General features: G+C 48.2%; 2 protein-coding genes across 12 annotated transcripts in view; one reads left to right on the top strand and one right to left on the bottom strand.

Annotated features, from left to right (window-relative positions):
* SLC25A17 (solute carrier family 25 member 17) overlaps positions 1 to 15,338 on the top strand; it is a 421,378-nt gene that overhangs the window by 42,264 nt on the left and 363,776 nt on the right. The window lies entirely within an intron of this gene.
* Positions 1 to 15,338, bottom strand: part of EP300 (E1A binding protein p300) — a 154,177-nt gene that overhangs the window by 9,887 nt on the left and 128,952 nt on the right. The window lies entirely within an intron of this gene.

The following is a 15,338-nucleotide window of genomic DNA, read 5'->3' on the forward strand; positions in this document are numbered from 1 at the left end:
TCTAGCTCCGTGCCAGCCACACCAGTGGCACTCAATTGGAGGGAATAAAAATGGATGCCTACCTGCAGAATCAGCAAGAACATTTAAATCAGGTCCACTTGCAGATAGCTGCTAAACTGGGGAAAGTCAAAGGCCTACTTTGACAAAAACCAGAGAGAGAATACTTGGAAGGTTACAATGTTATAATGTTGTTATCTTACAAAGCACCAGAGCATGGGCTGTGTAATCGATGAATCAGACCCTTCTGAATCATCAGTAATCTCAGTTCAGCAGTGTATAAACTTAGGATAACAGGAGGCAAGTGTAATAGAGACAGAATCTACCATGCTAACTCGTTAAAGCTGTATCGATCATCCAGGTCACAGGAGCAACTTTCACCTCAGGAGCCAGGTGAGCAACACCCAGCAGAATTGCAATAGCTGTAGTTCAGCAGATCCCAACCATGAAATGGACACTGATCTTTCTGATTTGCTGCCCCCTTAGCATTGCTCTAAGGGTAAGTGTAGTGGGGCGGCTGCCTCACTCCGGGAGAACAGGGGTTAAAACAGCCAAGCTAGGCTGATTGGAGTAGCAGCCACAGCTGTGGCCAGCTCAATTAGGGCCCAGCTGGCCCTGACAGGAGGGTGTGGGCCAGAAGCTGGAGGCAGTCTCTCTCTAGGTGGGGAGAGAGATGGTACCTGAACTGGAGCAGTGCTGGGGAATAGGGCAAGGGAACTGGAGAGCTCCAGCCTGGGAAATCCCCAGGCCGCAGGCCTTGGTGAAGGCCTACACAGGTACTGAGGTTGCAGAGGTGCAGCTTGGGCTTAGGCAGAGGCAGCTGGTCCGACCTCCTTGCCAATGATGAGTGGCCTTTTACAGGCTGCAGTTTGCCCCAGTGAAAAAGCACAAGAACAAATCTGCACAGACACACCCCTAGAGCCCCAACTACCCAAGCTGCTACCCAAGATCCATAAACCTGGAAATCCTGGACACCCCATCATCTCAGCCATTGGCACCCTGACAGCAGGATTGTCTGGCTATGTAGACTCTTTCCGCAGGCCCTACGCTACCAGCACTCCTAGCTATCTTTGAGACACCACTGACTTCCCGAGGAAACTACAATCCATTGATGATCCTCCAGAAAACACCATCCTGGCCACTATGGATGTAGAAGCCTTCTACACCAACATTCCACACAAAGATGGACTACAAGCCATCAGGAACAATATCCCCAATAATGTCACGGCAAACCTGGTGGCTGAACTTTGTAACTTTGTCCTCACCCACAACTATTTCACATTTGGGGACAATATATACCTTCAAGTCAGTGGCATTGCTATGGGTACCCGCATGGCCCCACAGTATGCCAACATTTTATGGCTGACTTATAACAACGCTTCCTCAGCTCTCGTCCCCTAATGCCCCAACTCTACTTGCGTTACACTGATGACATCATCATCTGGACCCATGGAAAAGAAGCCCTTGAGGAATTCCACCATGATTTCAATAATTTCCATCCCACTATCAACCTCAGCTTGGACCAGTCCACACAAGAGATCCACTTCCTGGACACTACAGTGCTAATAAGCGATGGTCACATAAACACCACCCTATGCCAGAAACCTACTGACCGCTATACTTACCTACATGCCTCCAGCTTTCATCCAGACCACACCACACGATCCATTGTCTACAGCTTAGCTCTAAGATACAACCGCATTTGCTCCAGTCCCTCAGACAGAGACAAACACCTACAAGATCTCTATCAAGCATTCTTACAACTACAGTACCCACCTGCTGAAGTGAAGAAACAGATTGACAGAGCCAGAAGAGTACCCAGAAGTTACCTACTACAGGACAGGCCCAACAAAGAAAGTAACAGAACGCCTCTAGCCCGCCACCTTCAGCCCCCAACTGAAACCTCTCCAGCGCACCATCAAGGATCTACAACCTATCCTGAAGGACGATCCCTCACTCTCACAGATCTTGGGAGACAGGCCAGTCCTTGCTTACAGACAGCCCCCACAACCTGAAGCAAATACTCACCAGCAACCACACACCACACAACAAAAACACTAACCCAGGAACCTATCCTTGCAACAAAGCCCATTGCCAACTCTGTCCACATATCTATTTGGGGGACACCATCATAGGATCTAATCACATCAGCCACACTATCAGAGGCTCGTTCACCTGCACATCTACCAATGTGATATATGCCATCATGTGCCAGCAATGCCCCTCTGCCATGTACATTGGCCAAACCGGACAGTCTCTACGCAAAAGAATAAATGGACACAAATCAGACGTCAAGAATTATAACATTCAATACCAATCAGAGAACACTTCAACCTCCCTGGTCACTCAATTACAGACCTCAAAGTCACAATACCCCAACCAAAAAAACTTCAAAAATAGACTCCAACGAGAAACTGCAGAATTGGAATTAATTTGCAAACTGGACACCATTAAATTAGGCGTGAATAAAGATTGGGAGTGGATGGGTCATTACACAAAGTAAAACCTATTTCCCCATGCTAATTTCCCCCCCCTACTGTTACTCACACCTTGTCAACTGTTGGAAATGGGCCATCCTAATTATTGATACAAAAGTTTTTTTCCCTCCTGCTGATAATTGCTCACCTTAGTTGATTACTCTTGTTACAGTTGGTATGGCTACACCCATTTTTTCATCTATATCTTCCTACTCTATTTTCCACTGCATCCATCCGATGAAGTGGGTTTTAGCCCACGAAATCTTATGCCCAAATAAATTTGTTAGGCTCTAAGATGCCACAAGTACTCCTGTTCTTTTTGCTGATACAGACTAACATGGCTATCACTCTGAAACCTGGCAGAAGAAGAGTGATTTACTGTTTACAACATGCATGACATAACCCAACTATTTAATGAGACCCAACGTATACTCCTGAGGGCCTTCTGTGCCAAATAATCAAAAAATAAAAATTCTATGCACAATATTTTAAAATTCTTCAAAATTCTCAAATTTTGTCAAATAAATGTGGAGGCTCCAGCATGGCATTGGGGAGCACAGGCCACTGGCTGCATAGAGGTGGGAGATCACTGTGCAGCTCTCCCCAGGACACGGACTCAGCAGTGAGGCTGCACCCAACCCTGACACAGCACAAGGACCAGGCCTGGCCCAGAAACACCCCAGGGCCCTGCCCCTCTGTGCAAGATGCACCAGGTGTGGGCAGGCAGGCTCAGCAAGGCAAGATCCAAGTATGGAGAGGCTTAGTGTGGGGGAAATCCAGGTGAGGGTTGAGAGGGTTTTGTGTGGGGCAATCTGGGTGCACGGGGATCTGGATGCACAGGGGAGTCCTGGGTGCAATGTTAATGGGACTCTCCAGGGACGTTCAGGTGATGGTGGTTGGGGCTCAATGAGGGGGGTCTGATGGTGGGGGGGGGGATAGAGCTCAGCAGGGGGGTCTGGGTGTGGGGAGCTCAGTGGGGGGTCCAGATACTGGGGGAGTGGGGCTCAGTGGGGTGAGGATCCAGGTGCAGCTGGTTGGGTCTCGGTGGGGTGGAGGTCAGGGTGTGGGTGTCTCATCAAGGTGGTCCAGGTGCAGGGGGAGTGGGGCTCAGCAGGAGGGTTCTGAGTGTGTGGGGTGAGGCTCGGCAGGAGGGCCAGGGTATGAGGGGGTCTGGATGCCCAGGGGAGCAGCTCCCTGTACAGGGATCCCTCCCCCTGCAGCTGAGGAGCGATGGGTGCAGCAGGAAGCGGGGACTTTGCAGAGCTTTCTGCAGCCGGGGGAGAAATCTGGGTCTGACCCAGTCCTGGATGCTGTGCAGGGGAAGAGGAAGTCCCATCCTCCCCAGCCCAGCCAGGTCTAGCAGCTGAGCCCGGTGCAGAGTAGGAGCCACCAGCTGGGTCTTCTCCAGTCCTGCCTCCTGACCCACAGTGAGTTACCTCTCTGCCTGCTGCCCTGGGCCCACAAACCATATTGCTGGGAAGGGTCATGTGACCACTCTTGTAGCTTCCCTTTGCTTCCCTGTCAGAAGGTCATTTTTCTGGGGGAAAGCAAAGAAATCTGCGGGAGAGATAAATTCTGCACATGTGCAATGGCACATAATTCCTCCAGAAGTACAATTTAAAATGAACCAGCTAGTCATTTTAAACAACAATCAGCACAAGGATCAATATATAGGGAAAGAGATTATTTGCCCTGCGTATGGAACGTATGTTGTAACTACAATCACTGATGCAGTACAATCTCTAAGATTGGGAAAGGTTCCTGACGTAATAAAGAAAGATGACCAGTTGTTGAGTTGGTATTGCCCCAAATGTTTCAAAGGCTGGGAAAGGAGCGATCCATGTGTTTGGATTTGTGCCAGAATTTATCAGTAGGTACAATGAGACAGCTGGGATCTGACACACCTCACCCCAACTGAGAGAGGTGTTCTTTTTCTAAAGATTGTATAATGACATGATCCTTGTATGTCTCATACATGATCTCGTTACCAGTGTTTGACCGAGACAAGGATGTGTACAGGCAATTGGTGGCTGTTCATTCTATAAGTCACTTTGAAGATGATATCTACAGTGAACGTGTCAATGTGGCTCCCTTGGTGGTCCATCACACTTCAGCTTGAACCTGGAAAATTCCATAGATGGCCTGTTGCTCTGAAAAAGGACCTTGGTACATCTGTAGATGTTATGTGTTTGAGACAGACACTGTCCTTTGTGGACTACAGGGAGAAGAATTACGGAATAATTCATCATCATCGCCGTGCCTGGTGACGCTGACCAAGTGGAAGACTCTGATGGAGAGGGTGACCTATGCTGGAAATTGCCAATTTTGCATGGTAACCAATCAAAAGAGGTACCAATATGGTCCCTTGGTGTGTCCTGTCACAGACCCAAATTTTTGTTTTACTCCAAAGCAACCTACTTTGATAGGGAACCAAGCAATTTCCCCTGTTCCCACTTTTGAAAACATCACCATCATTCAGTCTGACCCAGCCTATTAGGATTTAACTATTCAAAGTACACCCACATTTCTTGTCTATATTCCTCTGCTAAGCTTACAATTAAAGGCATTACTGGCTCGTAAGGAGACCCACCTCAGACAAATTACTAACAATATGGCTAAAGCTAAGCTATTACTCAATTAATTAATGAAGGTGATGAGTCTTCAATAACCCCCGGGAAGGATGTTGGGTTAAAAGGTGGGTTATTGCCCAAGGAATTGCAATAGGGGTTATTTGCATTGTTTTAGGATGTATGCAGTATAAACCCAAGAAGTATAGGCAAAGACCTAGACAGGTACCAAATATTAATGATGGCGAAAATATATCCATGGTACCGGGGTACCTTCCGGAAACACATCAGGACTCTGAGTCTCACCTTTACGATACCCTTCCTCCATCCCACGATGTGGAATATGGCATTGTAACTGTCCCTATTATTTTCTTATAACAGGTTATAATAGGTTTATATTAAAGTATTCTGGCTGTAACGCAAGGGACCTACAGGCCACATCCTGTGTGTTGAGCTAAGGCAAATTTAGCCTACATCTGTTTGTGATCTTTCACCCAGATAGGTGGTGATGAGTTAAAGCATAAGGTCCATATATGGCTGTGATCTTTAACATAGATAGATAAAAGATGCATTGAAGCAGGTTGGCATAAGGGGCTTCCTAAGTTCATATCCTCTTTAAACGTAACAGGTCCACCACAAGGAAATAACTGATATAACTGAGTAGGACAGAAATAACAAATATGAGAATGATCTAATGTTATTAATATGTATGCATATGTCATCAATATGTACAAACATGCCAGCCTATGGAGTAAGTGTAACCTAATGTACTGTGGCTGAGGAAACCAAGTTTGGACATAGAAGCGGGGACTCAGGTGTTCAAGCCCTATAAGAGGTGTGACCCACCGGGCCAAGGCAGCTTCGTTAGTTCTTTGTCTATTAGTTGTTAATGTTTTACTTAACTAACGTACTTTACTGACTTAAACTTACAATTAAGAACTAAGTTAGCTTCTTTAGCAATTAGGTCTTTAGCATCTCCTAAGCTCTGCACCTCCCACTCAAGAACTGAGGAACCTGGACCCGAACGCTCTTGGCATGCCAGAGGTGAGGCTGGTCCTTTGTCTCTTACTGCCAGGTTATCAGGGATGGGTGTAAGTATAGTAATCAAAAACTTTACAGTATATAATATCACACATCTTTCTAGGACTATATTATTGCATTTGTAACTCTGATTATTTTACCATTTGATTACTATTTGATTATTATTCCATTTAGCTCAATGAAAGGCTACATTTGTCTCAGTATGAGTGTCCTGTCTTACATCCCGAGGGTCCTTGCAAATTCTATGTAGCCTGCTTTTGGGACAAGAACCTTATCTTCTGATCAGATTATCTGACGAGCCTATAACCCATAATATCCAAATTAATAATATGAACCTCCTAAAATCAAGCAATACCCTCCCTACTCTTGTGGGCTGGCCTGTTTCTAGTCCAGTGACCCCAAACTGTGAGGCACGTTCCCCCTAGGCTGGTGTGTAGGAATATTGGGGGGGGGGAGGGCGTGCAGGGTGGTGTGTTGCGGGGCCTAGGCCAGTCCCTACTGGGGGTGGGGAGGGAGTGCCACACTTCCAGACCTGCTCCGCTCCCAGCCTTACTGCATCCCCAATCCGATTCAGCCCCCAGTCATGCTACACCTCCAGGTCAGATCCACCCCCATCCCCAGCTCCACTCTGCTCCCTGCTCCACCCCCAGCCCTGCTCTGCCCTCATTTCCTCTCTACGCCCCCTGACCAGATCCACCTCTAGCTCCAGCTCCTCCCCCATCCCCAGCTCCACCTTCAGCCCAAGTTCCGCTGCTGAGGAATCCTTGGCTGGGCAGTAATGGCGGGGAGAGGTGCAGACAGATTCCATTAATGTTTTTTTTGGGGGGGGGGGGGAAATGTTTGTGCACAGCTATTCTTGTCTCATTATACTGGGGTATAGGCCTTTCTGGTAGCAACCACACGCCTATTTGTTATGTTGTTGTTTTGTTTTATAATGAAAATAAGCTCACAGTAGTTTTTAAAATATAGAGCTGAAAAAATACTGAAACTTTATTTTAATCAGTAAACCAAATATTTTTTCAGTTCAGTTCTAGTTCCAGATCAGTAGGTAGAACAAAATTATGGTTCCGGTTCAGTTCCAGTTTAAACACCAGTTTGAACTGTGTTTCTGGTTCTGGTTCAACTCCCTGGGCAGAATAGATTATCTGGGCAGCTCAGATACCAGGTAAGACGTCTAAGTGCTCTGTGGTGGTTCTAAAATACGCAACACAGGGAGTAGGACAGAGAGTGATTCTAAGCATCTAAACAATGAGACTGGCTCAGCAATTCCTTGCTTATTTAGCAAGGAAGCACTAAAGGAGGTGGAGGAGGGGGAGGGGTGGAGTGGCTCCTGGGCCAGGGCTGTCAGGATTCTGGGTGGGTGGTGGTGCACTGGAGAGGGGAAAAGGCAGGTCAGGCAGAGGGAGGCAAATTTATATCCCCCACACACTTTAAATGGTACATCCGCCTCCCTAAATCCAACCCCCAGAGTTAGGTTGCAGGGTGAGAGAAAGGCCCCATCACACAGGTGGGGAGATTTCTAAAAGGTACAAATGGGAGTTAACCATGTTGCCAACTCCTGCAATTTTTTGGTGGCTCTGGCAACATCTGGTGATCTTCCTGAAGCCCGAGGGGCTCCACTTTCATTTAAAAATCAAACAAACATAAAAGGAACTTCCTCAGCCTCCCACGTGCAGAAAAAAGCTTGACCAGGTGATGGGAGTGTAACCCCCACCAGGCTCAGAAACCAGCAGGAAAATGCAAAACACCAAATGTTAAATAAAAAAAAAAAAAAAAAAATCTTCTGGACCCTCTGTTCCGCTGTGCTGCCCTAAGTGTGGGTCCTGTGGGGCGGAGGGAATGCCCAACAGCCCACTGGATATGGATTTTTCCCAGGGTCCCTCCCTTTCTCTGTGGGTAGATGGCCCTGCCCCTTCTCCCAGGATTGACAAGGCAGGGGTTGTCTCCTCCAATGGAAAGGGGGTCCCTCAATATCCTCACCTCTCCCCTTTGCATCCGGCTGCTCCCGGCCATGTGCATCTCTTGGGCGGGGAGAGGCGCAGAAGTGCTGTGTCACACCCAGGTGTCATCAGTGCCACACTCTCAACTTAGCCCTGCCGGTGTCACCAGCCAGCTTGCCACCACAGCCCCATCACTCACCCCCAGGTTGCACAGCCAATGGGCATTCGCCCCTGACAGTGTGCAGCCAATCAACCCTGGGGACGGGAGCCACCAACCTCCACCACCATCGCAGAGGGAGCCCTCACTGAAACCCAATGCAGCACATTCCTATTAAAACAAGCCCTGAGATGCGTGCTCCCTCCTACCCCCAACAGACTGCACTCAAGCATGCAGTGTTTCCCCCAGGAACTGAAATTAGGGGGGGGAGGGGGATGTTCGATTTTACAGGGAGGGGGGTATGGTACTATGGCACCATAGTAAAAACTAAAAAATGTTTCATGACTATTTTATTAAATTTAACTCATGTTTCAAAATCATCACACAAATTAAAGTTGGCTACTCAAGCCTTCTATGAAGCACATCCTTCTTGGTTTCTTGTTATAATTTTGCACAACTCTGTTAATGAACTTCTTGAATGCAATGCGTTCATCTTTGGTGGCTTCTCGTAGGTCCGGTACTTTCATTCCTTCAATTGATATGCTCATTAGTTCATTCACATGATCTGAAAGAAGCCGCCTTCTGCCTGAACACAAAATTCTATTCGACGATGAAAAAGAATGCTCAACTGTAGCTGTTGTGACTGGGAGTAGCAAGAGATGAGTTCCTACTTCTTTCATCCCAGGAAACAGAACACAAAGATCGATTCGAGCCATTAGTGATGATAAAAAAGAAGTTGAAGTCAAACATTCATTCATCGTATGATATTCTACTCTGTGTTCAAATTTGCTATTCTGTCCTGGGTACACGGCAGCCCCATTGCTGGTGGTGCCTCACTCCGCTCAATTGTCGGTGTTTTATAGGACAGGGATCTGTAAAAGCTACGTAGAGGTTGAGTAGAATCTAGAAGTCACTGTTGTCGATTTTTAAGAATCAAGTCTGAGTACTTTTTCAGTTGTCTTAAACACTTCTTGTCCTCTTCACTTCAGGATTCAATATAAATGCCTTCATTAGTCAACTTCTGGACTGAAGTCTTTGTTTCTTCCAGTACTTTTTCAATTGATAGCTCTCTGATTGTCCAGCAATAGAAGCTACATTTGGATCAAAGATCTACTACTGTTGTAGCAGATGCCTGGATGGCATTGTTTAGTGACCCAAGTGGTTTCAACAGTAGACTTACAAGGGAGAGAATGGCAATAGTCTTCTCTGAACATAGTAGCAAAAGTAATCCACCAGCCTCACTACTTAGATCCATCCCATCTTGGTAGATACTTTCCAGAAAGTCAGTAATAATGGCTGGAGTAATTTTAAGACAACAGCCAAGGATCACTCATGAGAAAGCCAGAGGGTTATCCCTGGTTGGACTAATTTGAACTTCAGTCCCAGTCTATCTTCTATATTTTCCAAGATATTCAGTCTTTTTGGGCTCTCATGTCTTCATTTGGACTCAGCAAATGTATAGCTTTTTAAATGTCTTTTGAAGAGTCTGCAGCTCGTATTAGTGCTAGTTGGAGTAGCTGGCCTCTGCAGTGTGTATAGGAGAGATTAGGGTTACACTTTTCTCTGAACAAAGCTTGTACTCCACCATGTCTTCCAGAGAAGTTTGCAGCTCCATCAAATGCACAAGCAGCCATCTGTTTGGGGTCCAATTGACAAGCATTTAACTCTTCTAAGATGTGGGTTGTCACAGATGCAGCCAATGTGTCTTCTACAACTTGAACATTTAGAAATGCATCTACTGGCCTACCACTGACATCAAGATAACCTACACAATGACTTAATACTCGATGCTCATTTGCATTGGTGCATTCATCAGCCATGTATGCAAATTTTTTTAATGTGGTGAGAGAGTTCTTCACTTTTTCAACTGTTGAGTCTTTCACTGTTGCACCACATGCTCCTAGCCAGTCAGTTGAGTTTCTTGCAGAAAGACAGTGAGCATTTGCTGGTCTTGTTCAGAACCAGTGTTCAACTTCAGGATGAGCAAGTGAAAATGCACTTAACATTGGCCTCCAGTTTGTAGTGTGTGGTATCTTTTGCTTAAATAGAAAGTATGATGCCACAGCCATGTTTGTTCACATGAACTGTGTTGTGTCTCCAGCATTCTTAAGAGCCTCATTAGCACTCACCGGTGTTGTTCTTGGTCAGTGGAGACTCAGAGTTCAGAGGTGCTTTCACATGAGTTGGTCTTTTGAGGTTCCACCCAGCTCTCAGTGATTTCAGCTGAGCTCTCAGTGGGGGAACCTCGCTGCTAGTGCAGACTAGTCTGCCTTTTCCACAGAAACACTGTCCCACAGCAGGTCTAAGTGCTTAGACCTGATTATCAGTGATTTCAGCTGTAGTGGTCACTTAAAACAAAAGATTATCTATGGCAGGGGTGGGCAAACTTTTTGGCCCGAGGGCCACATATGGGTATGGAAATTGTATGGTGAGCCATGAATGCTCACAAAATTGGGGGTTGGGATACAGGAGGGAGTAAGAGCTCTGGCAGGGGGTACAGGCTCTGGGGTGGGGCCAGAAATGAGGTGTTCAGGGTGCGGGAGGGGTCTCCGGGCGCGGGTGGGGGGTGAGGACTCTGGGTTGCAGGAAGGTGGTACTGAGGGGTTTGGAGGGGGATCAGGGCTGGGGCAGGGGGTTGGGGCACGGGAGGGGGGCAGGGGTGCAGGCTCTGGGCGGCACTTGCCGCTGCTTCCGGGAGCTGCTTGAAGTATGTCCCCACTCCGGCTCCTATGCAGAGGTGCAGCCAGGTGGCTCTGCGTACTGCCCTGTCTGCAGGCACTGCCCCTGCACCTCCCATTGGTCCCGTTTGCTGGCTAATGGGAGCTGTGGGGGCAGCACTTGTGGTGGGGGCAGCGTGCAGAGCCCCCTGGCTGTCCCTACGTGTAGGAGCCGGACTGGGGATGTGCCGCTGCTTCCAGGAGCTGTGTGGAGCAAGCCCCTGACCCCACTCCCTGGCAGGAGCTCAAGGGCCAGATTAAAACATCTGAAGGGCTGGATGTGCCCACCGGGCTGTAGTTTGCCCACCCCTGATCTATGGAGCCTAATCAGCTCTGTCTTTAAACAGTGGAGAGGGGCAGGTCAAATAGTACTTGTGACTCAGGCAGACCATCAATCAAAACACCTGTCCCTTGATGCCCTCAATCAGCACAGGCTAAATACAGTTCTACTGCCCTTTACTCATACAATAAGAACAACAACATTTCATTCCCCCCCATTCCCCCTGCCGCATTTAAGTGATTTGTAACCCAACCCCAGCCAAAATCTATCACTTGGGTGACACAGCTCTGTTTGCTGGATACCGAGGTAGATTAGGTGTGAATGTAAATACAATCTGGTCCTGAAGCCTTTCCCCCCAGCTCATCACTAGCTGTCAGGGAGAGCTCATTTAGACTTTGCTCACAAATCATCATTTGAAATGATTAGGTCGGCCACCATCACCAACATGAATGCATTGACATTGTCATAAAAACAACAGCCGTATAAGGAAGCTAGTCTATATTCATACTTTTCAAATCTATTCTACTTTTTTCAGATACATGTATTTATCATATGAAAGTGTGTATTCATGTTTCAATTTCAATTCAAATTTCCAAACAATCACTAAATTGGCAACAGTAACTAGTTCACAAAACTTGGGGGGGAGGGGGAAGGGAGTAAGGAAATCCCTGCAAGCATTCTCATTAACATAGAGTGCGTTACCCAAAGGAAAGTAGGGTTACCGTATAGTGTTACCATACTTCCGGGTTTCCCCGACATGTCCGGCTTTTGGGTCTTTAAATAGCCGTTGGGGGAATTTGTAAAAAGCTAAAAATGTCCGGGATTTCCCTCCGACGGCTATTTAAAGATCCAAAAGCGGCTGACAGGGCAGCCGCGCCGGCAGAAAGCGGTACTGGGAACAGCATGGAGCGGCCGCGAGAGGTGGGTGCGGGCGGCCCGGCTCCCCCTGCCTGGGGCTCCCCCTCTGCAGCGCTGCCCGCCGCGGGGCTGGGGCTCTCCCGGGGCTCTGCCCTGCACGTGCCCAGCACCCCCGGGGCTGCTCCTGCCTCCCTGGACTGGCCCCAGATCCCCTCCCCCGGGGGGTTGGGGTCCTGTTGCGGCTTGCGCCCCTCTGCCTCCTCCGCGGGGCAGGCAGCCCCGGGGGGTTGAGGCCGTGCCACCCCTTCCCCAGCTTCCCCCTCCAGCAGCCCCCGCACCGCCCTGCCGGGCCTGTTCGGCCCTCAGCCCCACCGGGTCCTGCCCTGCTTCAAGCAACCCCCCCCCCCGCCCCGCCCCGCTTGGCGTGCGGCGGCCCGGGGGGACTGGGGGAGCCGCAGCAAAGCCTCGCCCGGAGCTGGTGCAGGAGACGAGTCTGGCTCCGGCATCAGGCTGCAGCCGGGAGCAGAGCCACCACCCGCCGGCTCGGCTCAGCCCAGCCCCGCTCTTAAAGGGACAGGGACCCTACCTTGGCTTGGCCCGGCCTGGGGCACGTGGGGGTGTCACCTCACCCCGCGCTTGGGGGGCCCCGTGAGGGGGGTGCTCGGCCCCATAGCAGCGCAGAGGGGAGGCCAGCGATGCACCTTACTCTCTCCTGCACTGCCAGCCACAGTCTTGCCTCCTTTCCCCAGCTCTGTGAGGCACTGTACATCTCAGAGCAGCAAATGGTAGCAGATTCTGCTGTCTCCAAGCAGAGTCTGGCCCTGAGTGTTTATTTCTGCAGCAATGAGTTTTCGGTTTGGTGCATTCACTCCTGATCTTCCTGGTAAAGTGTAACAAAAGCCCTTGGCATTCATTTTCTCAGTGTTTCTGGGAATACCCTTTACAGTTTCATAGATTGATCTGGGATCTTTCTTTTGCTGTTTCCGGAGAGAACTGTTGACAGCAGGGAGATATGTCCCTGACTAGAGGGCAGGAAGCAAATTTGAGTAGACCAGTTGTGACTTCCTTTTTATTTGTTACTATAAAATGTATTACACACAAATAGATTGCTAATGAACTTCCACCTTTGGGTTTCTGGAAAACAACTCGCTCTAATACTTGGAAGATGCAGGGACCTTTGGTCTTAAAAAACGAACCATCAGACTCATTAATTTGGGGGAAGTGCAGTGGTCCATTTATAAAATATCTTAAAAACATGATTCAAAAAATTCTTCTGAGACTGTATTTTAATGCTGAGATCCCAATAGCCTTACTATAGAAATAGAAAGTAAAACAAAGACATTCTTGATCCAGGTCAATTAGAGCGGTGGTTGTCAATGTTTCCAGGCTACTGTACCTCCTTCAGGAGGCTGATTTGTCTTGAGTACCCCTCACTTAAAAACTACTTGCTTACAGAATCAGTCATAAAAATACAAGTATCACAGCATTACTGAAAAATTGCTTATTTTCTCATTTTTACCATATAAATTATCAAATAAATCACGACTCCCAGATTGAGAAACACGTATAGTATATAGAGCAGTATAAACAAGTCACTGTCTACGATGATGGTTGCATATGCTTCGATAATTAGTTTGGCAAGGCCTTCTATATCAAAGGTACACACATTTTTACACAGTATCAGGCAAACCAGCTTGGATCTCTCACTATTCATGTCTCTGTACTAATTGTCCTCTGCATCATTTCACAAAAAAATTATTTCACTGAGCTTGAAATTTGTCATTATACTGAGATTTCTAAAAATACCCTTCTAGAAAAACTTCCATTTGGCTTCCCAGTAAAGAAAAGGAGTTTATATAGCTTGTTTGTTTGAACTTTGAGGCCCATACAGTCCCTGAAATGACACTGCCTTGGTTAGTGTTGTGCCCCATTTCTCACAGTACTCACGATGGGTTGGATTGTCACAGCGCAGCTCAGCCACACAAGGGAGTAAATATTATCTTTTCCAAGTAGACCCCGCTGATATGGGGATGCCCCTTTAAAGGAAGGCCCCGGGACAGGTATGGACAGGGGAGTCCCTCCAGTGGAGGGAGAGGTGAGTGTCAGAGGTAGGGTTACCATACGTCCGGATTTTCCCAGACATGTCTGGCTTTTTGGTCCTCAAATCCCCGTCCGGTAGGAATTTCCAAAAAGTCGAACATGTCCAGGAAAATAGGGAGGCATGGTAAGGGGACCGCCTCCTCCCCGGGCTCCAACTTTCCCGGCTCCCGCCGCTCTCCACCGCGGTGGGGGCCGAAGAAACTGCCCCAGCGCAGCAGCAGCCGGAGGGCGGGAGGGAGGAGGGGGAATGTGGGGTGCTCAGGGGAGGGGGCAGAGGTAGGGAAGGGGCAGAGTTGGGGTGGGGTCCCGGGGAGTGTCCTCTTTTTGCACTATTGAAATATGGTAACCCTAAGGAAAGTATCGCAGAGCCCACTACAGAGGGGCATCGAAGTAACCACACCTCCCCTGCTGCTATGGGAGACCAGGAATGCAGTGGTGCAGACACATTAAAACATTGCTTAAGACGGTCTAGGCTGTGTAACAGCACTGAGGGAGAGAAATCCTGGCAGAGTCAAAAGCTGGGGGAAGAGGAGGACATGTTTGCCCCTGTCCATCCCTGCAGTGGTCGGGCCTGTGCTGGAATAGCAGAGGCCTGGCCGGATGGAGCCATTTCCTGGAATCGATGTCATGCATCTCCCACTCCCCACCACAAGGCAGTTGCTACATCCTGTGACTGACAGAACACACGCAGCTCTCTGGGGAAAGGAGGCATGAATTTCATTTCTAGGTATTCGACTCTGTAGACTTGATGCAACCTGCTGAATTTGCTTGGGGAAAATGCTGTGCTTTAAAAAAAACAAAAATGTTCTGATTGTTCATGCAGCACAGAGGTGGCTTTAGCTATTTTGCCTTATGCCTAGTTCACACTGTGAGGGGCCTGACTCATGATCTTGGGGTTTCTAGTGGTACAGATGCTATTATGGACAGGAGAGTTCTGCTGACCCAGTTATTTAGGCAGAATTTAAGCTTGCTGGAGAGAAGCTGGTCTTGGAAATGGTTCCGTGCTGCTCTGGGTGCTTTGTGTGTGCTACGGTCTGATTTAGCTCTGGCAGCAGAATGCAGAAAATACACCAGACAGTCCCTTCCCCCATCTTTTTACTTTCCTAGGGTCTATATGCCAGGCAAGCCCTCTGCCAGTGTGGGATCGTGTGTGGAGGCCTGGACTTGAGAAATCTAACATTGACATAACTGTCTAAAGCTTATG

Source organism: Chrysemys picta, chromosome 1 (assembly GCF_011386835.1).
Source record: "Chrysemys picta bellii isolate R12L10 chromosome 1, ASM1138683v2, whole genome shotgun sequence".
In the NCBI taxonomy this organism is placed as follows: Eukaryota; Metazoa; Chordata; order Testudines; family Emydidae; genus Chrysemys; species Chrysemys picta.